The sequence below is a fragment of the Bos grunniens genome, chromosome X (assembly GCF_055505025.1).
Source record: "Bos grunniens cultivar Pamir isolate PY7600 chromosome X, Bosgru_T2T1.0, whole genome shotgun sequence".
In the NCBI taxonomy this organism is placed as follows: domain Eukaryota; kingdom Metazoa; phylum Chordata; class Mammalia; order Artiodactyla; family Bovidae; genus Bos; species Bos grunniens.
In genome coordinates this window covers 140,286,528-140,311,466 of record NC_141194.1, presented here as the reverse complement: position 1 = coordinate 140,311,466, position 24,939 = coordinate 140,286,528, and the positions used below count along the sequence as shown (strand labels likewise).

General features: G+C 36.0%; 1 protein-coding gene across 9 annotated transcripts in view; it reads left to right on the top strand.

The window, feature by feature from the left end:
* The window catches only part of LOC147341495 (uncharacterized), a 786,153-nt gene extending 770,634 nt beyond the window's left edge, over positions 1 to 15,519 (top strand). For 2 of the 9 annotated variants that reach the window (XR_015158816.1, XR_015158814.1), the window contains exon 6: positions 14,421 to 15,519. The gene's annotated coding sequence lies outside the window, so the exon portion shown is untranslated. The remainder of the gene's footprint in view (positions 1 to 14,420) is intronic. The other 7 variants (XR_015158810.1, XR_015158804.1, XR_015158807.1 and 4 more) reach the window with 7 other exon arrangements.
* Positions 15,520 to 24,939: the final 9,420 nt, after the last annotated feature.

The following is a 24,939-nucleotide window of genomic DNA, read 5'->3' as shown; positions in this document are numbered from 1 at the left end:
TAAAGGACATTTAAAAACAAAAGTCAGTAATATTTAGTGATTCATTTTTTTAAATAGCTGCAATATAAAATATTTTCCCATTCTCAAAACTCCAGTAAAGTCTGTTATACCTGTATAATCTTGTAGTTCCATTTACAAGGAATGAATTGTACATGTCTAATGGGAAGTGTTTTGCCCTATAACAACTTTGTGATGCTTTGTGGAGATTGGAGCATTCAGTCAGGAGAGAAGTGGTCTAAGAGTTCTAAGAAGTGACCATAAAAAAGGGAAGAGAGGTCAAAGAGACTAAGTAATGCAGACAAAAAGCAGTTTTAAGCTCTTTAGATTTAAGACTGGCTATTGGAAAAACTCCTCCTTTTTATTAGAAATACACTAGAGAAGTAATATTAGAAGGCTGGAAGGTTTTGGGGAGTTGACATCAAGGTTGCATAATACAGCATAAGTTCTATAATAGAGGCATGATCAATATCTTTGTTGGGTCTAATGTGAATTGACATTTATGTATAAAGAGTCCCCATAGCAACCCTCAATTAAACTTTGATTTCAAACTAGGAGTTAGGAAATTCATGGCTGTAGGAGACATATTTTTCCACTAAAATGGCTATTATCTTTCTTAGAACAACTTTGTCAATAATCTTTCTACAGAATTTAAAAACATTTCTGAAAAGATAAGCAAGATTCATCAATAAAGAGTAACTTAGATACTATCTTTTTCTGCCTCTTTCCAAATGACTCAGCTTGTTTCTTTGCTGGTGTGGTATCTTGCTGGTACCTATGCGAATCATGCCTGTCTTTATTTGGGCTTCAGTGGTAGTGCACTGTCCTCTAGTAATATAATAAAAGTCTGTTTTAACAGCTTGTCATCACACTATTAGTTATATCATGGTTAAGACCTAGTCCCCAAAGAAGATGACTGATATAATAGAAGCCTGATATAATATAATTAACCTGGTAGGAGATCTTAATCCTACATCCCAATATCACAGTCATAAAGGAGTTCTGCTGTATTAGTTTAATTGATATGGTTAAAGGTATCTGCCTTAATTCATTTTTTTTTTTTTTTTGGTTTTTTGAAGGTTGAGTTTTTCTTTTCTTTTTTATTTTAAATGCCTTAATTCTTGCTCTGTCTCTTTCCACTGCAATGAAATATGGCCTCTTGAGTTACTATGAAATGTTGGTTGTTTATAGTGTCTCTCTAACTGGCAGACAATATTCTAGATTTTTACTGTTGATTGCAATTCTGGTAGGGATAGATTTGTCTAGAGGTCTAAAATATATGGAAGCAGAATATATTCTGCTTAAGATTAAAATATTGCACACAAGGATAAGTATCAGAAATAACTTCTATTTTTCCTCCCAAAGGAAGCAGTTTGAAGTTAGATTTATAGTAAGAATAAAGTTATAGAAATTGAAAGCTTAGATGCAAAGTCAAGCAAAACACGATTGAACTGGAGCAGAAAAAGTGAGGAGGTGCAAAGCAGTGAAAGGAAGATGAACTTTGAAGCATGTATAACTTGAAGCCTAGAGAGATATGGAAATTGTTTTGTTCTAGAGACTTCTGATATAGTTGTGTTTGTGGTGATGGTTTAGTTGCTAAGTTGTGTCCAATACTTGCAACCCCATGGACTATAGCCCACCAGGCTCCTCTGTCCATGGGATTTCCCAGGCAAGCAAGTCATGTTGAGAATAATTTAAAGCAAGGTTTCTCAACTTCAGCACTACTATCACTTTGGACCAGATAGTTCTTCTGGGGGCGGGGCGGGGGCTGCCCTCTGCACTGTAAGACATCTAGCAGAATTTCCAGCCTCTATCTACTATTCAAAGTGAAAGAAAGTGAAAGTTGGTCAGTCATGTCTGACTCTTTGCGACCCCATGGACTATATAGTCCATGTAATTCTCCAGGCCAGAATACTGGATTGGGTAGCCTTTCCCTTCTCCAGGGGATCATCCCAACCCGGGGATCAAACTGACGTCTCATGCATTGCAGGTGGATTCTTTACTAGCTAAACCACCAAGGAAGCCCCTACCTACTATTACTAGATGCCAATGCCCCACCCCAGTTCATTGTGAGTTTCTATGAACCAAAAATGTCTCCCTGTGTGTGCTCAGTCATGTCCAACTCTTTGCAACTCTATGGACTGTAGCCTGCCTGGCTCCTCTGTCCATGGGATTTTCCAGGCAAGAATACCGGAGTGGGTTACCATTGCCTACTCCAAGGGATCTTCCTGACCCAGGGATCGAACCCACATCTCCTATATTGGCAGGATGATTTTTTACCACTGAGTCACCTGGGAAGCCAAAAATGTCTCCAGACATTGACAAATATCTCTTTGTGGAAGAAGGTAAATTTGCCTAGTTAAGGAGTGCTAACTGAAGGGATTGACAGAAAATAGTTAAGTGTTAAAATATACCCCACTTAGGCTACATTTGCCACATACAGATAAACTCATAATACTGTCTTATTGTCATGTCATATTTCTAAAGCTGTGCTATCTCTTCTTTCCCTCCTATCAAAATTAAGATTATTGCTTACATTTTCCCTGTGGTTAGAAAATAGAATGATGATAAAAATGTGTTCCTTAGGTCATGAGACATATATTCAGGGACTACTTTCAAATGAAGAATGGTGTTATCAGGCAAAGAAATCCTTGGAGAAATTTCTATCTTTGAGGCATTTTCAGACGTGCCTAGAAAAAGTTCTAAGAAGATATAAAGCTGATTCTATTTAAATATTTTTGATGGGTTTTCTGTTTATTTGGTGCCCCTGCTTAGTGTGCAGTGTAACCTCTCAACAGGTGTGTGTGTGTTTCTGTGCATATGTGTTGATTTTCTGAGTTTTGTTAGAATTTATTGCTGTTTGTTCTTACAGATGGTAAGAATGGAAAATAAAACAAGACAGCTGCCCCCAGTGACTCTACTATCCTAATGTTATTTTGGTCTTGAATCTGTCTAGTTTTTAGAGGTTTCTTTTACTTTTTAACCATTTCCTCCAAGGGAGCTGAAAATAGTATATGAAATGTTTTCTGTACTTATTTATAAGATGGGTTTTTAGAATTCACACTATGGTCCCAAACTGTCCTTTTCCATTGATTTCTACAGTTACTCATTTTAATAGCTTCTCTTGAGCAGCAGGGGATTCTGTTCCAAAACAGCATTACCTTTTGTAACTCAAAAATATTTTTACTGACATGAAGACTTATTGGCCTAAACAATTTATAACCTTTTGTTCTACTTGATCTGAACATTAGCCAAGCTACATACTACCATTGTTTTTTTTTTTTTTTTTTTTTCCAGAACAGGTAGATTACCATTAGTCCCTTATCCTTTCTTGATAGAACAATTGAAACTTCTTTTTTATTCCAGTGCTATTCTTTTACACAGTATTGTGTCTCTTACATGGAAGATTTTGGAGAACATTTTTAAGACCACATTTGTCTTGAAACTTAAGTATTCAACTTCTGGATTAATTTGTCATCTTCAAATATCATATCTAACAAAAGTTCCAAAATTTTGATTTTTAGCAGATGTTGTGAAATGTGGTGGATGAGTTGGAAATTTTTGTAAAATAGTAAAGCCGTCCCCAAACCGTAAAGTGCCTTGTTGTGCACAAATATAACCACTACATGAAGAGCCACTAAATGAAAATGTACTTTTACAATCAGTTTAATCAGCCCTTTGGCCTAGTTTTATTTAGGTTTTAACTATAGAATATTGATCCTTATAAACATTTAAATACAGCAGTGTGTAGATATTAGAAGTGAAATGCTTGGGACTTCCCTGAAGGTCTGGTGGTTAGGACTTTGCATTCCAAAGCCAGGGCTGTGGATTTGATCCCTGGTCAGGGAGCTCAAATCCTACATGCTGTACAGCCAAAAACCCAATGCATCAAACAGAAGCCATGTTGCAACAAATTCAATAAAAACTTTAAAAATGGTCCACATCAAAAAACTCTTTAAAAACATGAAAGGCTCTTATTTCTCTCTATTCTTCTGCCAAACTGGTGTATAATTTTTAGAATGTTATTCAAAGTATACAGAAGTCACTGACCTCTCATGAGCTATCTTTTCATGATATATACATATTGGCTTACCCTGCTAACACACATAATTTTCTAAATGATAGCTTTAATATTTCATTAAATGGCTATAACATAAGTTTTTTTTTAATTTTATTTTATTTTTAAACTTTACAAAATTGTATTAGTTTTGCCAAATATCAAAATGAATCAAATGAAGGTGTACATAAGTTTTAAAACTAATCTTTAATGTTAGGAATTTCTGTTCACCATTTTGTTATTTTACAGATGATACTTCAATATATGTGTTCTCCAAAATGACTGTGAGTTCCATAAGAGTATGAGCTATGTTTTGTTTATTTGCTTATTAGAAGTTCAACTTTCACTGCCTCTAGATATTTAGTTAAAGTCTTTCTACTCACTTGCCTCACACAAATGCGTGTGTGAGGTGAAGAAAGGGGAAGCTGGATTAGGATGAAGGAGAAGAAATGATCTCTGGTAATTGGTTGGAGACTGAGCAGTGATGCAGGAAGAGCAGCAGTATGCATAGTAGAAAAGAAAATATAGCAAAAGCCATAAATCAGTGCCAGAGAGGATTATAAAAAAACTTAAATTCCCAGGATATGCAGAAATATTAGAGGAGTACATTAGACTCACATGGCAACTGGCCTTTCAAGCCAAATTTACCTGGACTTCAAGTGGAAGGTAATTGCAGTTGACATCTTGATGCTTTAAAACCTGAAAATGATCCAACTAAGATATATATATATATATATATATATATATATCTTATATATATATATCTTATATATATATATATATATATGTCTTATCATATATAAGATACATGATATCTTATATATATATATATACACACACCAAAGAACCTAGATTGCAGTTTAGACAAGATCATGGGGCATGCTTATTTTGTCCACCTCACTAACTTACACATATTAAGCAGCATGCTGAATATTTTTTTTAAGGAAGAAGGGAGGGAGGAAGAAGAAGATAGGAAGGGTGGGAGGGAAGAATGGAGAAAGGGAGGAAGGAAGAAAACTTATGTATAACATAACTCCAGGCAGTGCTTCATTTTAGCATTGGAAAGGTCCAAGTAGAAAGATCTATTTAAAGATTTGGAGAAAGTTAGGCTGGGAAGATCCCCTGGAGAAGGAAATGGCAACCCACTCCAGTATTCTTGCCTAGAGAATTCCATGGACAGAGGAGCCTGGTGCGTTATAGTCCATGGGGTCGCAGAAAAAGTATACTACTACTGAGCCACTGAGCACTAACACGAACACTGAAGTATTAGGTACATCCGTAATTTATGAATGCATGATTATGTTCTTTAGTAACATATCCATTTTTGCACTTAGTAAATATGTATTGGATAGCCATTGTGTATGTAGCATTCTCTGTTGTGGGAGACACATGGCTTTTGCCTTTAAGGAGTTTATAATCTAGGCTTAAACACATGCACTTCATTTAAATGACTTAAAAGAACAAAAAGAACAAAAACAACAACAGTGTGCCACAGTATGAAAAAGGATGTGAGTTTTTGAGTAAGATTTAAGTTCAAATATTCGCTAGCCATGTAACTATGGCATGATGTATTCTACTCTAAATCTCAGTTTCCTCATCTACAAAATGAGGAAATTAAAATATTATATACCTAAAAAATTATTATCTACTCATAGGGCTGTAGTGAAAACTAAAATGATGTAGTTAAATACTGAGCACAGTGCCTGAAACACTGTAAGCACCTAATGATGGTGTGAATATTATGGTTATTATCTACCAGTAGCAGTGAACACAAGATATATCTCTAGACCGTATATGATGAAGTGCCAAATGAGTACAGAAAAGGAGAGGTCAGGAATTTTCTTTTTGTAAAGGAACACATAGTAAATACATTAGAATTTGCAGAGTACCTATGATCCCCTGTCACACACATAGTCATTATTTTTTATTATAATTCTTAAAAAATATAAGAGCTATTCCTAACTCACAGTCTGTACAAGAATACATTTGCAGCTGGATTTAACCAGAGACCATATATTGCCAGCCCCTGCTTTAGATGGTAAAGTACTGTAGGATCTCAAACAGAAGACTAGCTGGCATGGTGAGGTTCTTGTAAAAGTTTGGGCTTTATCTTGATCTGGTTCTTAGAGAATGAATCAACTATAAACATAATTTGAAACTGATAAAAAATATTGCTCAGTGTGTCACTCTGAAAAGTGCATGGACTACTGAATGTAAAGAACTAAAAAGAAAGAATTTAGGATTAGACTTTTAAAGCTTTGGGCACTCAGTGAGTTTCTTGGAACTATGAATGACGATGGCACTCTGATTATTCCTACTTCTATGAGATTTCCCATAGTATTTTTTTTCTGTATACTCACCATTTGTTTCTCTCATAAGGATTCAAAACTGAGAAGTCAGCACATTTGAAAGATGAGTACAAGTACGACAAAAATTGCTAACAATAATTTCTTTATGCAGGTACTATTCAAATGAATCACATTTATTAACTCATTTAATCCTTACAGTAACCTTATGATGTATCTAATGTTGTTATAACCCCCATTTCACAGATGAGAAAACTGAAGCTTAAGGAATATAGGCAAATTATCCTATGTCACAGATAATGAGTGGCAGAGGTGAGATGTAAGCACCAGTTGTCTGACTTTAGAACCTATTCTCGTATGATACCTTTCCTGATGGGCTCTGATTCATGAGCAGTCTTAGGCAGCTGAGACTGAAACTCAATTTTATAGAATTAAAAAATGAAGCTAACATATTTCTCCCATCTGAATTTTTATCAATATATTTTGAAAGGTACACTGGAGTAAGACAATTTGTTTCTGGTCATCCACATATTTCTGTAGTGTTTCATTTACCTAGAAAACAGTGATAAAACTGTGGTTGTGGGAATGGCATAATGTTATATTAATGTAGGCAGTAATGTCATCCTTTTCTACAAGTGAGAAAACTTAAATTTGGAGAGATAAAGCAGCTTGTCCAAGGTCACATAGCTAGTTGAATGACAGATTCAGGATTTGACCCCAAGCCTGTCTGATGCTAGAGTCCAAGCTTTAACAATCTTACATATTGCCCCCAAATAAGTTACACTGTAGTTGGGAAAATAATAGAAATTATTACTACTAGTATCCGATGCCATTTATGAGATGAAGAGACATTAAGTGCTGTGAAAATTCAGAGGAAGGAGAGGGCACTTTGAGCTGAGGTATACACAGAGGAGGTGATGCTGATGTTTATGTTTATACCTGTCAGTCGAAAATTTGTAAAGCACGTTATAATGTGGGAGTGGGATGAGAACGGCAAAAATACTGGAGATATGCTAGAAGATTTAGGACAGTGGCACACTGGAAAAAGTTGTTTCTGCTATAATTTATTGTTATGGAAACAGTATGCACTTACAGTAAACGTTAAAAGAAAAAAAAAACAAAAACTCAAGGAAAGAGGACAGTGACATCTGAAAGTGATCTCTGAAAAATTAATCAATCATAATAAAAGCTTTGAGCAGGAGACTTAAAGATGAGAGTATTTTGCTGCAATACTATCCATTCATAAATAGCAAAAGATTAGAATTAGGTGGGCTACAGTCCATAGGGTCACAAAGAGTCAGACATGACTGAAGTGACTTAGCACACATACTGTTTAGAAATGAACTCTAGCTGTGTGGATACTGTCAGTGTTTAACAATATGCTTATGATTTAACAATTTTCTTGTTAGGGAAACAAGATTTTTATAATAATTTCATGGCATCTTAGAAAAGTCACCATATTTTAAGCATCATTCTTGCAATCATCTGTATCTGCCCCATATTATATTTTTATATTTTTAACCTCTTAAGTGAATATAATTTAATAATGTCTCTAAAATATGCCACTATCATCCATCAAGAAATATAATATCATCTTGTTCTATTCATTTCTCCAATATTCTATTGAAGATTCTGTCTGATACCTTTTGTAACTCCTGATAAGGTTTTTTTTTTTTTTTTTTTTGATTAGAAGGTGATTACAAATCTCTGAGTAGATTGATGAAACTGTTAATTTACCTGTCAAAAGATGGCCACAGATGTGCCTGAAAGAGGTGTGCTAATGGCATGGCACTAATGCAATTTCACAAACGACTTAATGGAGCACATAAAGCATATTTCCTCTATTAAATACACATAGCATGGAGTCATATCTTGCTTTACGGGCTGTGAAAAATATTTTTAATCAGCTAAAGGATGAAGAGACTCTTCAAGGTTATGCAGATTAAGTTATAAAAAGCCCTTAAACACATAATCCTCAATGAGTGTTCAGGAAGGAAAATTTCAATCAGGGATGTTTGTTTAGACTGACAACATTTGTGAGTTTAAGTTTCCAAGAGGATTTTAAAGGGAAAATTAGAATGTGAGTGTCATTTTTTAAAAATAGGGAAAATGAAAGTTATTCAATGCTTATGTTCATTAAAATATATTTACTGAACCATGATCCTAGATTGCTGACTTCCCTTCTAGTATAGATCAGAACACAATTATAGCTACAGTTGCTTTTGTTTGTTTTTAATTACCTGACCACCTACATATATTTCTCACTGTCCTTGAGATTGTGATCACCACTTTCTTCTCCTAGTAGCAAGTAATTATCAAAATGGCTTTAAGTACGAACTCTCTGACCTCAAAATAAAGAATCTCTTATACTTCATTGATTCATTCACTTATTTATGCAACAAATCTCTATTGAACTTCTGTAATATACTCGGCACTCTAGTAGTCACTTGAAATAAAATGGGCTTCAAAATGCTTCTATAGGTCAATTATGCCTCAACAAAACAAAACAAAACAAAACACTTGTGTAACAATGACTTTTTTAGGAGATAGGCTAGGACTTAGATTGAGAATGTACAGGTCGGAGTTCTGGCCCCTTAATAAATAGTCAATGCGGGGACTGCAGTTCCCCTTTGGGAAGGATATTATGCAAAAATTGGAAAACTGGCACTTAAGGTAGTGTCTGGGGAATTAGACATGCCTAGAATTAAGCCAAAGTCCTCTAAACCCGGAGATTGCAGCAGAGGTCAAATAACCTCCAATCACTTGAGATGAGAGGCAAGCTGAAGGTCTTCCAGTGAGGGGATAAGTCTCCAGGATCCCTACTTTAACTTCCAAGCTGCCCACTCTTCTCTTCTCCCTGATAAGAAATAAGCATAGGTATCATGAAATGGTCAGGAAATTGAGGACCCTGACCCTGAAGCACCATTCTTTAATCATCCAAGAATGATTACAATTCTTTTCAGCATATTTGTCTTCCCAACACAAGAGAAACAAAGCTTCAAGAAGAAGTGAATCTAAAATTACTTTCTGCTTTACATTGAAATATTCTGAGAACTCCATTAGAGTCCCAGGAACTGAATGTTGGGCCCAACTGCATTACTTCTGAGCTGTGTAATCTTGTGCGTATCACTTAAGTTTCTGGAGCTGCATTTGGGGTTGTGTTAGGAGAACCTAATGGTATTAAACATGAGAGCATTTTAAAACTTGTTCAGCAATATACAAACATAAGGAATTTTACTTGAGAGTATCTCAGGCTCTGAAAAAAATCTGGTTTAGTACTTAAGTAGCAAGTTCCTTATTGGAGAAGGAAATGGCAACCCACTCCAGTGTTCTTGCCTGGAGAATCCCAGGGACGGGAGAGCCTGGTGGGCTGCCATCTATGGGGTTGCACAGGGTTAGACACAACTGAAGCGACTTAGCAGCAGCAGCAGCAGCAGCAGCAAGTTCCTTAAGAGTCTCATCTGAAAGTTATTGCAGTAGTTGAAAGTATTTTCAGAGTTTATAATAAAACTGGAAACGACAGATATTCTCATTTGATTATGTAGGAGATAGAATTGCCAGTCATCGAGTTTTAGGACTGCTTGTTTTATTCTTGATAAATATGCTGCATACTGACTCTGTGTAAGTACCTGTTCACAAAGAGCTGAAAACATTGAGAGCTGTGCTGTGCCCTTCTTTGTAGAAGGCATTTTGTCTACTAGGTTGAAGTAAAGGCCAAAGTACCTTATCAGACACGGAAGTACATTATCTACTCAGGGCAGTAGGACAGAAATAAAGGCCAGAGGTTGAATTTATGCTGGCCCAGTTAATGATCAACACCACTAAGAATTTGCAGCATAGAAAGTATAGAAGTATATCCAGAATGAAAATAAAAGCCATATAAACAAAACATACAATTATATCTGACTCAAAGTTGTCCAGAGATGCTGTTCATCTGGAATGTAAATGTAGACATGACTATGATCCCCACTTTTTTCCAGCCTTATTTTTAATAAAATTTGCATAGGTTAAATTTACATATAATCTTTATAGCATAAGTTATGTCTGTATTGACAAATGATAGAATTGTGAAACCATTGTCAAGATCAAGATAGGAAATAGTTTCTATATCCCAAGAAAACTCCTTCATGCTGCACCTTTGTAGTCAAACCTTTCCTCCCATTCTTAACTCCTGTCAATCCATTCTCAGTTCTGATAGTTTTGCCTTTTCCAGAAAGTCATCTGAATCAAATCATACCTAGAGTACACTTGCCTTTTCAATCTGACTGCTTTCACTTAGCATATATTGCATTTGAAATTCATTCATGATGTTACATTTGTCAGTAAACCCATTCCTTTTCATTGCTGATTAGTATCCCATTGTATGACTTTACCACTGTTTGTTTATAAAGTCATCTGTTGATAGACATTTGGGTTATTTCCATTTTTTGGTGTTTATGAATGAAGCTACTATAAACCTTCTCAATTGATTTTTGTGCGAACAGAAAGTTTCATTTCTCTTGCCATGAATACCTAGGAGCTGGATTGCTGGGTCACATGGGAAGTATACATTAAACATTACCAGAAACTGTTTTCTAAAGTGGCTGTACCATTTTCCATTCCCATCTGCAATGTTTGAGAACTCCAGTTGCTCACACTATCCGTGAAATGACAGCAAGGAAATGAAACTAACACATCTCTCTACCTGAGGCTTGTCATTCTAGGAGATATTTGCAGGAAGTAAATTATCTTTTTACTTCATTTCCTCACCTGCCCCCATCACTGATCCTTAAAAGAATCGATATGCAGGCCCTGACAAGATGGTTATTTTTAAGGTGCTAGCCTGCCATCTTCTCAGTCAGCTGGTCTCTTCCTTGCCTCAACATCTCTCCTTGGCCTCCTGTGTGGAGAGCAGAGTGAGCTTGGACTGGGTAACTGTATCTCATCAAGATCTTTATTTGTATTTTTTTCCTCTAGTAGTTAGACTGAATACCTATTCATGTACTTACTTGCCATCCATATAACTTATTTGATAGAATGTTTCTTCATGTGTTTTACCTATTTTAAAAATTAGGTTTTTTTTTTGTTTCCTTATTTTGGATCTCTGAGAACTCTTTATATCTTCTTGATATAATCCTTTGTCAGATATATGATTTATAATTATTTTTTTCTCAGATTGAATCTTATTTTTTCATCCTCTTAAGAGCAAAAGTTTTAAATTTTGATAAGTTCCAAATGATCATTTTTTTCTCTTTAATTGTGCTTTGGTATTATATCTAAGAACTCTTCCAGACAAGCATATAATGATTTTTCATTTATGTTTTCTTCTCTAGGTTTTATACTTTTTCATTTTGCATTTAAGCCTATGATTCATTTTGAATTAATTTTAAATAAAGCATAAGTAATAGATTGAGGTTTATTTTTTATACAAATGTTTAGTTGCTCTGGAATCAAGAGTTGAAAAGCCCTATTGTTAGTTGCATGTACATTTAGGATTTTTTCTTCTTGATGAAATCACCCTGTTATCATTCTGTAATATCCCTCTTTATCCCTGATGATTTCCCTAATACATAAATGTGCTTTGTCTTTGTCTCATATCAGTATAGTTAACCAGTTCTCTGTTGATAAGTGTTTGCCTGGTATTGCCTTTTCCAGTCTTCTATTTTTAACCTGTATATATCTTCTTCTTTGAAGTGGGTTTCTTATAGAAGTCATATAGTTTGCTCTTAATGAGAGGATATAGTTCTTTTTTTTTTTTTTTTAATTCAGTCTAACACTCTATGTTCTCATTTGTGGTCTTACACTATTTATATATTTAATTTCATTATTTTTCTTGGATTAGGTCTACATATACTTGTATTCATTGTTTTCTGTTTGTCCCCCTTTTTTTCTATTTTTTCATTTCCTGTCTTCTTTTTTTGATTATTTGAATAGCTTTTGGTATTCCATATCAATGTAACGTTTTTGCCTATATATACACTTATAAATTTTAATTGTTGCTCGAATTACAATATACATATTGTCTTTTCACATTCTATGTAGAGTTACTATTGTACCACTTCAAGTAAAATGTAGGGTTTCTCCCCATTTAAATTACAGTTGCCATCTGTATTTCATTTACATATATTAAAACCCTCCCTCAGACAAATGTTTTGTTTTCAAGAACCATACATATTTTACAGAGTTTAAGTGGAAAGAAATACTCTTATATTTTGCCCAAATAATTGCCTTTTCTGTCAATCTTCCTTTATTCCTGGAGCAAGTTTCCTTCTGGTATCATTTTTTTCTAGCCTGAAGAATTTTTTTAGCAATTATATCTGATTGTGACAAATTCTCTTAGTTTTATTTCACCTGAAAATATCTTTAACTTTTCTGGACAAAGAATTCCAGGTTGACAGTTCTTTTTTAGGTTTTCAAAAATGTTCTATTATATTTTGGCGTATGTGGTTTCTCATTCACCAATTATGCAAATTCTCTTGTACGTAATGTGTCGTTTTTCTTCTGGATGCTTTCAAGATTTTTTTTTCTTTATTTTCATTTTCAGCTGTTTGATTATTATGTGTCTGGACACGGTTTTCTTGTAGTTTATCCTTTTTGTAGTATGCTGTACTTCTTGAATCTATAAATTTATGCCTTTCATTAAATTCAAGATTTTTCAACTAGTATTCAAATATATTTAATCTACCAATCTTTTTCTCCTCCCATTTGGGGGCTCCATTAACACAAATATTAAAACTTTTAGGTTGCTAGCCTTTGTTCATTTTGTTAAAATCTGTTTCTCTCTGTTATTCTGATTATATAATTGCCCTTAATCTATGCTGTTTTCAAGTTCATTTATTATTTCCTATGTCATGTCCATTCTACTATTGAGCCCACCACAGTGAAGTCTTTATTTTGAACACTATATTTTTCAGTTTTATAATTTCCCTTTAGATCTTTATTGTAATATATGTTTTTTTTTTTTTTTTTGGCTTGGACCTTCTATTTTTTTTTTTATTTCAAGAGTGTTCACCTTTAGTCAAACAATAATTACCACTGTATGCCTATTAGGGTAGCTTTAAACAGAAATAACAATACCAACTGCTGTAAAGAATGCAAGGCAATAAGAATTCTCATTTTTTGTACAAAATGGTGCAATCACTTTAGAAGATATGTTGGCAGTTACTTACAAAGCTAAGCAATTCTTATCATATAATCCTGCATTCATGAACTTTGACATTTACTGAAAGAAGTTGAAAACCTATGTCTGCACAGAAACCTATGCATGAATGTTTTTTTAAACCTTATTCATATTTGCCAAGGTTTGGAAATCCAAACCCTTAATTTATTTGGTTGAAAGGAGAACTTGAATATCTTTGGATGATTTTTGTTTCCTTTTTGAGATACATATATTGTTGTCAACTTTTCATTTTCTAGCTGCTCATGCACCATGTTGGATTAGGGCCCTACCTTTATCACCTCATTTTACCTTAATTACTTGCTAAAGACTCTGTCTCCATATTTATTCACATCGGGAATTAGGGCTTCAACTTATGAATTTTTGTGGGACACAGTTCAGTTTGTAGCAATCATAGTTTATGCTTGTGACAGCCCTACAAGATACTATATTCCTTATTTAACAGAAAAGTGCAATCAAAAAGATGTTAATAAGTAAATGGCCTAGGGTTACTGGGCTAATAAGGGTTCTATTATTTGAGCCCACATCTCTCAGAATCATTTCATCAGATCAGGAGCTGGCAAACTACAGTCCAGGGGCCAAATCTGGTCTATCACCTATTTTGTTGAAACACAGCCATGCACACTTTGTTATATATTGCCTAACTGCCTATGACTGATTTCATGGTACAGTAGCAAGTTGAGTAGTTGCGATAGAGATCATATGGCCTACAAAGCCTAATATTAACTATCTGGCCCTTTGCAGAAAATATTGACTTGTACCTGTACTATATCACACTGCTATCAAACACAGCATAATTTTTGAGAATGTACCCAAGTCTTTATCACATTATAACTTTTACTTTTTAATCTATCATGGTGTGCCATCATTCCTTTCTAACTGTCCCCCCCTTTTTTTTTTCCAGAGATGATGACTAGCTCAGGTGATGTTCATGGAGACTAAATGTTAACAGAAGATGCTAAACCTCTGGCTTTCATGGTCTACTAGGAAACACAGATGAATGAACAAGAGAAATGACTCTGGCAACAAAGATTCTGGTGCTGAGAAACAAGAGTATGGTAAAAGTAAGTTTTGGAGAACTGGATTAGTTTCATGATATAAAAAAAAAGTATTTCACTAACACAGGGCAATGTGTTTGGTGTCTGACTCACTTGGTAAAGAGATAACTTTCTTTGAAACCAAATGTTTGCTTTGGCAATTTTCACTTTTAAGTGGCAGAATTAAAATTGAAAGTTGAACACAAGCTCAGCAAATGTAACTCTCAGGGAGGAATGTCAGGACTAATTTTTATATGGATGCTGACTTTTAAAGATTGACTGTTTCAAAATCAAGCTTTAGTCAAGGACAATAGAGCCTTAGGGTAACATTGCTTACTATTACATAGACCCAGATGTATTTCTTTTTTTTAACTTTACAATATTGTATTGGTATTTTGGATCAGATCATGTCACAGGAATTGTAACTACTCTATCCATTAGCATAAAGTTATAACACAGTTAGTAGAAATATTAGTCCTATTTTGTTTATCATTTTTATAAAAGGTACTTATCAAACATTATATGGAATCATTCATTAGAATAGGTGACACTGCATGGAAGGTAACTGTAACTCAGAATAAATATGTCAGTGAAATAGTAAGTTACTTTAAAATAAATACACATATTTTATTTAAAATAAATTATATGTTAAAATTAGATGATTTTGAATTTCTGTAAATTGTTATGTGACTTAATTTTTTAATAGAATGAAATGCTATTTAATGTAGAATTATCAGATGTCAGAGCTGAAGGAGCCATTAGAAATTACTTAGTCCAATCTTCTCACTTAACAGAGGAGGTAACTGAGGTCCAGAAAGGAAAAAGATGTTATCAAAGTCTCACAGGGAATTTCATGGCATAGTTTGGACAAGAAGTTCTTAGTCCATACAAAGCAGATTATTTGGGCTACATAAGTGGTAGAAATGAATGTGAGAGACAGTGATACAGGCAAATAAATAACTTCCATTACCATTTGCCAAAGAATTTGTGCAACATAGTGAACCACATTTGAGGGAAGGAGGAAGAATTTTTTTAGTGTAACAGGCAGCAAAATCAGGTTTCTCTTGGAGTTGCTTTTAATTGGGAACCTTTCTTTCTAGTAGGGTTTCTGAATAAGCCCTCATCAGATAATGCTATCCTCACTAGTAAAAAGAGCACTTGACTTCAAGTTAAAAAACCTGGATTTAAGTATTGCCTATACACCATGGACAGGTGTCACTTCTTTTTTCTAGGTTAGTTGTTATACATATAAGATGAAAATATGAGACTAGAAGATCATCTCTAAGGTTCTTTCTAATTCTCAAGACTCTCAGACTCTAACATTCTAAGTTAATCAGTTTTCACTTTATCACCTGTGGTGGTAAGAAGCACATTATCTATGCAACTTCTAGATTTTGTTTGTGAACATGTCTATTCATTAGAAAATCATATCAATATATAGGACCAAATTCAGCATTCTCATCAGTTCAGTCCAGTTCAGTCACTCAGTTGTGTCCGACTCTTTGCCACCCTATGAATTGCAGCATGCCAGGCCTCCCTGTCCATCACCAACTCCCGGAGTTCACACAGACTCACGTCCATCGAGTCAGTGATGCCATCCAGCCGTCTCATCCGCTGTCGTCCCCTTCTCCTCATGCCCCCAATTCCTTCCAGCATCAGTCTTTTCCAATGAGTCAACTCTTTGCCAAAGTACTGGAGTTTCAGCTTCAGCATCATTCCTTCCAAAGAAATCCCAGGGCTGATCTCCTTCAGAATGGACTGGTTGGATCTCCTTGCAGTCCAAGGGACTCTCAGGAGTCTTGTCCAATACCACAGTTCAAAAGCATCAATTCTTCGGCGCTCAGCTTTCTTCACAGTCCAACTCTCACATCCATACATGACCACAGGAAAAACCATAGCCTTGACTAGACGAACCTTTGTTGCCAAAGTAATGTCTCTGCTTTTGAATATGCTATCTAGGTTGGTCATAACTTTCCTTCCAAGGAGTAAGTGTCTTTTAATTTCATGGCTGCAGTCACCATCTGCAGTGATTTTGGAGCCCAAAAATATAAAGTCTGACACTGTTTCCACTGTTTCCCCATCTATTTCCCATGAAGTGATGGGACCAGATGCCATGATCTTCATTTTCTGAATGTTGAGCTTTAAGCCAACTTTTTCACTCTCCACTTTCACTTTCATCAAGAGGCTTTTGAGTTCCTCTTCACTTTCTGCCATAAGGGTGGTGTCATCTGCATATATGAGGTTATTGATATTTCTCCTGGCAATCTTGATTCCAGCTTGTGCTTCTTCCAGTCCAGCGTTTCTCATGATGTACTCTGCATATAAGTTAAATAAGCAGGGTGACAATATACAGCCTTGACGTACTCCTTTTCCTATTTGGAACCAGTCTGTTGTTGCACGTCCAGTTCTAACTGTTGCTTCCTGACCTGCATACAGATTTCTCAAGAGGCAGGTCAGGTGGTCTGGTATTCCCATCTCTTTCAGAATTTTCCACAGTTTATTGTGATCCACACAGTCAAAGGCTTTGTCATGTTAATGATGAGGGGAAACTGAAACAACTGTAATTTCCTCTTCTTAACAATAGTCCAACAGAGATTTGAAGTCACTGATAATCCTTTTCTAGGCTCAATCTCCCCATTTCCTTCAACTATTCTTCACATGATATGGTTTTTAACACCCCTCCTCCACCATCTTGCTCAGGTTCCTTTGAATATTTGGTTTGCCACTGCGGAGTCCAGAAAGGACCTAACCCAGATTGTCCAATGGTTTGTCTGGCTATCCCAGAATAGAACAGGCCTATCATCTTTTTTGTTTTTACTAAACATGTTTATTTAACTTCATTCCAAGACTACATCGGTTATTTTCAAACAGCTGACTCATATTAAGGGCTTTGTTTCAGCTGTACTATGTGGCAAGCAGAACTTCACTGACCAGGGATTGAATCCATGACCCTTGCATTGGAAACACAGAGGCTTAACCTCTGAAACACCAGGGAAGTCTACAGCTGACTCCTAGTAAATGTGTAGTGAGTCCATGCAAACCTTATTTTGTTGATATTTGTGGCTTCAGATTCATGATTTTCTTCAGTCTTTACTTGAACACTTTATTATTATGTAGACCCAAGGGCAAGATTCTGTGGTAATCCTAGGAACAATTCATCTTGCTAATATTTTTGGTTTTTATCTTTGTCATTCATTGTGTTCATTCTCATTTGATTCTGTCAACAGAACTAATAAGCCAAACTTCAAAATTTTCTTCTAAATAATTAATAAAAATTTTACATGAGAATAACCACCTAATGTGACCAAAGTTCCAAGCTGACACTGTTTTACTTAACCAAATTTTTGTGAGATCTTTCAAATACAAATAAATCTAATTCTACCAGCACTCGGTCTGTATTTTGCTGACTTTTTTACATTAAGGCTATTGAGACAGATTTTTTTTCAGAAATTCTATTTTTGTCATGATTAGCATTACTATTATTTCTCTGGAGTATAATTTATTTGGGTCTGATAGTTTAACTTCATTTATGACTATATATGTCCTCTTAAAAAATCTTCCTCTCTTAGGATTCCAATTTCCTCTTGACCATTCCAACTGTTCTAATCCAAATACTGATCTCATACCCACTCTGGCTTTGTATTTTCTCCCCGTTGTTGATTCACATACAGTCTAAGTACTATCTGAGATGCAGTCTCAGATCTTGAGGTTCTGAATCACAGCCTATCCTTGATGTTGTATTGTGGGCTCAGAACACTAGCTTTCCTTTCTCACTTATTTCTTCTGCCTTACTTTGAAAGTAAAACATATATTTCCCAAAGATTTCTCTTCCTTGCCTTCTCAGATTCTTATTAGTTTTTCTTCAGGCTTTCCATGTTTTCATATAATCCAAAATGAATCTTTGATCCCTGTTTTCTCACTATCTCCTTGAAATCTGTAGTTCTATAGTAGAAACCCATAGAATGTTACAAAGGAATATTTTTCTGTTTTATAAGTGACTGTATCTGAATTCTATTTTCCATGTCACCAAGAGATTAATACATGTTAGGTATATATTCCTGGTTGATTATATGTTCTTAAAAATCTGCTCTAATATCTATTTTCAGTATACACAGGATAGGGCTGAAATGTGTTCTCTGTAAGGAGTTGTGCTCAATTGTAGTAATGTGGGATACATTTTTTACTCAGAGTTACCTTAAAATTTCCATGACTTCTTTGCATTGCAAAATTTGATCTCTGTTAACCAGACTATCGGATAAGGCAATGGCACCCCACTCCAGTACTTTTGCCTGGAAAATCCCATGGATGAAGGAGCCTGGTAGGCTGCAGTCCATGGGGTCACTACAGTCGGACATGATTGAGCGTCTTTACTTTCACTTTTCACTTTCACGCATTGGAGAAGGAAATGGCAACCCACTCCAGTGTTCTTGCCTGGAGAATCCCAGGGACGGGGAAGCCTGGTGGGCTACCATCTATGGGGTCGCACAGAGTCAGACACAACTGAAGCAACTTAGCAGCAGCAGCAGCAGCAACCAGACTATAGTTTTCTTGGAAAATCTCTAGAATTATAGTGAGGAATGGTTTCAGGAATAACCATGAAAGCCCTGACTAGCTTGTTGGATGTTGAGATCATATGGAGAAGAGCCAAGCTTAGCTCTCTTCAGGATGAAATTCAGTCACTTTCAAATGATATATAAGACCTGACGTGATCTGACCTCAACCATAACAAGGTACACTTTTAGTGTGTCATATTTTCTTTGTGTCTATAACTTTGCACATATTCTTTTGTCTGTAAATCTCTGCTGGAATTCAAGAATTACTTCTGTGATCACATCTCCTTTTGTAAGTCTTCATTGTTGTTGTTGTTCAGTCACTAAGCCATGTCCAACTTGTTGAGACTCCATGGACTGCAGCACACCAGGCTTCCCTGTTCTTCGCTAGCTCCAGGTGTTTGCTCAAACTCATGTCCATTGAGTGGGTTGCCATTTCCTTCTCCTGGGGATGTTTTTGACCCAGGGATTGAACCCATGTCTCCTGTATTACAGGTACATTCTTTACCACTGAGCTATCCAGGAAGCCCAAGTTTTCATTGAGCTCCTTCATTTCTAGTCTGAGTCAATATGACATCTTTGTAATCCCATGTGTGTGTGTTCAGTCACTTGGTCATGTCCAACTCTTTGTGCCTTCATGAATTGTAGCCCACCAGGCTCCTGTGTCCATGGTATTTTCCAGACAAGGATACTGAAGTGGGTTGCCATTTCCTTTCCAGGGGATCTTCCCGACCCTGAGATCAAACCTGCATCTCCCACAATGGCAGTCAAATTCTTTACCACTGAGCTACCTGGGAAGCCCTTGTAATCCCATACCACCTGCTTTTTGCTCTCTCTTGGTACTTATTAAACTGTATTATCAATGTACCTATCTATCTTCCCAGCTGGCCATATGCTCCTTAAGGGCAATGATTTTACCTTATTTATTTCTATATGCACAGTATTAAAATAGCAAAAGAGTAAGTGGTTGTCAATTAAAAAAAAAAAAACATTTATTTATTTGGCTGCACCATGTATTAGATGCAGCACATGGAATCTTTAGTTGTGGAATGTGAACATTCAGTTGCAGCATGTGGGATCTTGTTCTCTGACCAGGAGTAAAATCTGAGTGCCCTGCATTGGGAGTGCAGAGTCTTAGTCACTGAACCACCAGGGAAGTCCCATGGTTGACAATTTGATTAGATCCATTTGTCTAATTAGTAGAGACTAAGAAGGGATGTCCAGAATTTCTAACGCTGTCTGGGGAGGCCTTACAAATAGCTGTGAAAATAAGAGAAGTGAAAAGCAAAGGAGAAAAGGAAAGATATAAACATCTAAATGCAGAGTTCCAAAGAATAGCAAGAAGAGATAAGAAAGCCTTCTTCAGTGATCAATGCAAAGAAATAGAGGAAAACAACAGAATGGGAAAGGCTAGAGATCTCTTCAAGAAAATCAGAGATACCAAAGGAATATTTCATGCAAAGATGGGCTCGATAAAGGACAGAAATGGTATGGACCTAACAAAAGCAGAAGATATTAAAAAGAGATGGCAAGAATACACAGAAGAACCGTACAAAAAAGATCTTCATGACCCAGATAATCACGATGGTGTGATCACTGACCTAGAGCCAGACATCCTGGAGGGTGAAGTCAAGTGGGCCTTAGAAAGCATCACTACGAACAAAGCTAGTGGAGGTGATAGAATTCCAGTTGAGCTATTCCAAATCCTGAAAGATGATGCTGTGAAAGTGCTGCACTCAATATGCCAGCAAATTTGGAAAACTCAGCAGTGGCCACAGGACTGGAAAAGGTCAGTTTTCATTCCAATCCCAAAGAAAGGCAATGCCAAAGAATGCTCAAACTACCTCACAATTGCACTCATCTCACACACTAGTAAAGTAATGCTCAAAATTCTCCAAGCCAGGCTTCAGCAATATGTGAACCGTGAACTTCCTGATGTTCAAGCTGGTTTTAGAAAAGGCAGAGGAACCAGAGATCAAATTACCAACATCCGCTGGATAATGGAAAAAGCAAGAGAATTCCAGAAAAACATCTATTTCTGCTTTATTGACTATGCCAAAGCCTTTGACTGTGTGGATCACAATCAACTGTGGAAAATTCTGAAAGAGATGGGAATACCAGACCACCTGACCTGCCTCTTGAGAAACCTGTATGCAGGTCAGGAAGCAACAGTTAGAACTGGACATGCAACAACAGGCTGGTTCCAAATAGGAAAAGGAGTACGTCAAGGCTGTATATTGTCACCCTGCTTATTTAACTTATATGCAGAGTACATCATGCGAAACGCTGGACTGGAAGAAACTCAAGCTGGAATCAAGATTGCCAGGAGAAATATCAATAACCTCAGATATGCAGATGACACCACCCTTATGGCAGAAAGTGAAGAGGAACTAAAAAGCCTCTTGATGAAAGTGAAAGTGGAGAGTGAAAAAGTTGGCTTAAAGCTCAACATTCAGAAAACGAAGATCATAGCATCCGGTCCCATCACTTCATGGGAAATAGATGGGGAAACAGTGTCAGACTTTATTTTTCTGGGTTCCAAAATCACTGCAGATGGTGACTGCAGCCATGAAATTAAAAGGCACTTACTCCTTGGAAGGAAAGTTATGACCAACCTAGATAGCATATTCAAAAGCAGAGACATTACTTTGGCAACAAAGGTTCGTCTAGTCAAGGCTATGGTTTTTCCTGTGGTCATGTATGGATGTGAGAGTTGGACTGTGAAGAAGGCTGAGCACCGAAGAATTGATGCTTTTGAACTGTGGTATTGGAGAAGACTCCTGAGAGTCCCTTGGACTGCAAGGAGATCCAACCAGTCCATTCTGAAGGAGATCAGCCCTGGGATTTCTTTGGAAGGAATGATGCTGAAGCTGAAACTCCAGTCCTTTGGCCACCTCATGTGAAGAGTTGACTCATTGGAAAAGACTCTGATGCTGGGAGGGATTGGGGGCAGGAGGAGAAGGGGATGACAGAGGATGAGATGGCTGGATGGCATCACTAAATCGATGGACGTGAGTCTCAGTGAACTCCGGGAGTTCGTGATGGACAGGGAGGCCTGGCATGCTGCGATTCATGGGGTGGCAAAGAGTTGGACACGACTGAGTGACTGATCTGATCTGAGACTAGAAATGAGTATATATGAAAGACATTTATTAATCAATATATATAAATGCATAATGCAGTATGAACTGGGGAAAACATTTTTTTGTCTTTTGTTGAATAGTACGAATGGTTGTGTATTTATAGTCCACATATATCATGATATATCTGCTAACAGAACTATTTTTTGAAGAAGTAGTGTGCTGTGTTTCACTCTGTATTGCACAGTTAACCTTATAGACAGGTATATACATATATGCACACAGACATACCTATATGCGCTATTCCTGTCCGAGAGTGCTCTAGATCCCAGAAAATAAGGAGATACTCATTTAATTTTGAATTTTTGAAGTTTGACTCAGTATGTTTAAATACCCTACACAAATAACATTAAGACTAGTCATACCTTTCTTCTGGTTGGAATATTTATGTAGTACAGAGGCACGATATTCCTGAGGGAAGCAGTTTGGGAGAATGTCTTATTGACTGCGGGCCTGGATTCATTAAAAATGCTTATTTATAGCAAACAGGTGCGTGTGTGTATATATGTGCGCATGTTTACACATATAAACATTTTCTGTTTATAGCTTCCATGATCTGTATAAAGAGACTTATATTTATAATATACTCAAGCAATGGAAATCTGCTCTGTATTCACTTCATTTATTGTACCTCACCAGTACACAGTGCATGCTTGAAAGCTTTTAGGGGAATTATATGTATGACATAGTACACCTGTAGAAATCAGCCATTTTGTAAATGGTCATGAGTGTTCAAATTAAATCTATCAAATCAAAGGGTGGAATTGCAAGGAAATTTCAGTTTCTAGTCATTTGTATTTTTGTTATTTGAGTATTTCACTAAGTGCTTATTTTACTTTTTTGATCAGAAAAAAAATCAATTTTTAGAAGATAGTTGTCAGGATACTTCTGTCCTGAGTAAAAATAATTAATCGGTGAACTCATTAGTAGTTCACTATCATGTAAATTTTGACAGTTTTGCTAGAATTTCTTTGAGAGATGAAGTTAGTTTCCATTCAACTCTGTATTTTATAGTAAAGGAATGGCATGCACACATATTCAAATTTATGAAAATGGAGATTTTAAAGGCCACAACAATTCCCAAATTAAATCTGTGAATGCTCTGCATAAGAGTTAAGTCCCTGATGGTTGCACACATACAAATTTTCTTTGAAATCTCTTAAGGCAGCTATGTATAATAAAAGAAAACTGGAAAATTGGAACCATAGCCATCTACTGTACTGTGTGAAGTCTTGATCTTCACAGTATTTTGGCTATTTTCTCATAGTTGTTATCTTACTTGCTTTCTTTTCACTGGTAGACTCATGGCCACTTTAACATTTTACTTGTCAAAAAAAAAAAAAAAGAAAGAAAAACACCAAAAAACAAAATAGTTTTCTGTTACCTTTGCTGAAAGGCAGCACTTAAGAAGAAAAACATACTAATTTGATATAGTGACCTGTGTTGTCCATTTAAACAATGGCCTTTGGAATATAAGAACAATTGTGATATATCTTGTGAAGCAGTCTACTTATTGGTAGTAAGAATATCTGGCTCAGCAGAAAGAGTGAGCCTGAACACTGGTGGGGATGGAATAGATTGGGGTAGGCAGAGTTGTAGCATGCTCCTCAAATGACACTGTTTCTGAAATGATCTATAACACTTAAACCTGAGATCTCTCAATAATATCAACTATAACTTGTGTATTCACACACACAAAAATGATATTTCTGGTATTTCATATTTCTACAAGGGTGAACATGTTAATTTGGCTCATCAAAGTAGTCAAATGATTCTTTGTATATAAAGTATCACATGAGGAAGGAAATACATTTTAATGAGTCAGTGTAAATGAATCAGAAGCACATTGGCATGAACTTCCTTTCATTTTGAGACACAGGAAGGATTCTAAACATTCCAAATAGAGGGCTGTAAGCTTAATGATAGTATATCAAACTTAATCCATGATGCTAGTCTGAAGTTCAAAAACTTCAAACTGAAAACAAGGTCAGCCCTCTGTGGTCTGGGATGCATTTGTTACATCAGCTGGTGAACAGATAAAATCCATTACATTCTGATTTTCCAGGGTTTTTGTTTTCTTCCATCATTAATTTGGTACTGTTTTTCTGCCTCATAATTCATTCAGTTCACCTACTGAATTGGTAAGAGAAACTAAAGCCTACATTATTATAAATAAATGTCTGAGTGGTTATTTTATATTAACCTAGTATTTTCCCCTAACTTGGCAAAGACTTGAAATAGCTAGGATATTTATTCCATTGTCTGTAGGTTTTTTCCCTCCCATACCAGCACTCCCCATCATTAGTGAAAATAGTCAATACTTTTAGTGATCTGCAATTCTGTTCTTTCTCTTCCTTCACTTTGTTATTATTTTGAATCTTAACAGCTTTGAAAGTGGATCTGGTCCTTCCTGGAACTTATATAAGATCTTTATTCTCTATACATCTGTAGTCAAATATGATACTAGGATTAGAGAATATGCTTCTCTGGAGGGGGAAAAAAAAAAAAAAAGCTTTATTTGTCTTTTGCTCTGTAAGAAATGCTAGTGTCTGCAAGCCAAATGTTTCTCCTTGCTGTGTGCTGAATTCTCAGGTTCATTAAACAATTTGTAACCTCAGCTCACAATCCAGGCTGAAGAAATGTTGGTCATTTTATGTGATGGAACCCACTGATAGGGCCTCTCTTAATGAGAATTT